Source organism: Seriola lalandi, unplaced genomic scaffold (assembly GCF_002814215.2).
Source record: "Seriola lalandi dorsalis isolate HSWRI2012SDOR001 ecotype SW California unplaced genomic scaffold, Sedor1 jcf7180002054861, whole genome shotgun sequence".
NCBI lineage: Eukaryota > Metazoa > Chordata > Actinopteri > Carangiformes > Carangidae > Seriola > Seriola lalandi.
This window is the reverse complement of record NW_019525414.1, coordinates 1,859,891-1,860,952: the sequence shown is the minus strand read 5'-3', so window position 1 is coordinate 1,860,952 and position 1,062 is coordinate 1,859,891. Positions and strand designations below refer to the sequence as shown.

The 1,062-nt window shown below is 45.6% G+C and overlaps 1 protein-coding gene across 8 annotated transcripts in view; it reads left to right on the top strand.

Annotated features, from left to right (window-relative positions):
• The window catches only part of prdm16 (PR domain containing 16), a 182,412-nt gene that overhangs the window by 162,507 nt on the left and 18,843 nt on the right, over positions 1–1,062 (top strand). The gene's annotated exons all lie outside the window — the stretch shown is intronic.

The window sequence follows — 1,062 nt, the reverse complement described above, 5'->3', positions numbered from 1 at the left end:
GTAACCCGACTCACTGTACTCACTACCTTTCAACCGTGTCTCTACACGTCAGACTGAATATGTTCAATATTTTATCTCATCATCTAACTTGGACAGCTGTTCAATGTCGATCTGGGCTTTTCTTTCAAAGTTCACTTGAGCGTAAAAGGGGCCGTAGTTCCGCTGTATTTCTTTCAACATCTTGGACTTGTTGTGGTGAACTGCTGTTGTCAGGTAACATTGTTTTGTTGTGTTTCCAGTCTTTCTGGAACCACGGACGAAAAAAAAAAAAAATCTGATTACTCTTACTTGTCATTGATTATAAAATGGTGGAGGGAGAACAAGATGTTCGTGAGATGTTCTGCAGTTCACCAGCTTCCCAACCCCACCCCCCACCCCTCCCTCCTTTACATGATGCACAGTTTATGCACAGCTCTCCATGCCAAAGGAACAGGAGGAAACAGGAGCTCGAAGCAGGCTAGATTATTGAAAAGAACCAGATTGGCATGTTGGAGGAGTGTGTCAAAGATGAAGCAGACTTGTAAATGATTTGTTCAGTTCCTCTGTGTGTTTGTGTGTATGCATGTGAAATATAAAGAGAGGGAGGCAGACAGAGGGAAAAGAGAGACTCTCCACCTGCCAGAATGTATGTGTCAGAGCCAAAGTATTTGCCGTTGTGTGTTGCTGTGAGAGAGAGATGAAGGCAGGCCGAAACAAAAAATGACAGTTCATCTGCTTTTTTGAAGATGTTTGTTTGTGAGGAAGCGAGACGAGAAGACGGAGAGGAGGGCAAAGAGAGACAGTGGAAGTCCACTTACTGTCGGGATGAAAGTGTCTGTTTTGTTTGCTTGTCTCCATGTATTTGTGTGAGTGAGAGGGAGAAAGGTAGGAGGGCTGAGTGGGAGCTTGGCAGTGCAGCCCTGCTCTCTGTGTCTGGCTTATCGGAGAAGGAATTTGAAGTAGAGGACTTGAGGAGTCCCCTGAGACCTCACCCATGCTCCCAGATTAGCTGCTAAACTGCACATAATTGTGCTTCCCTTCGTCTCCCAGAGAGCTATTAGTCTCCCCTTTATAACCCCACCC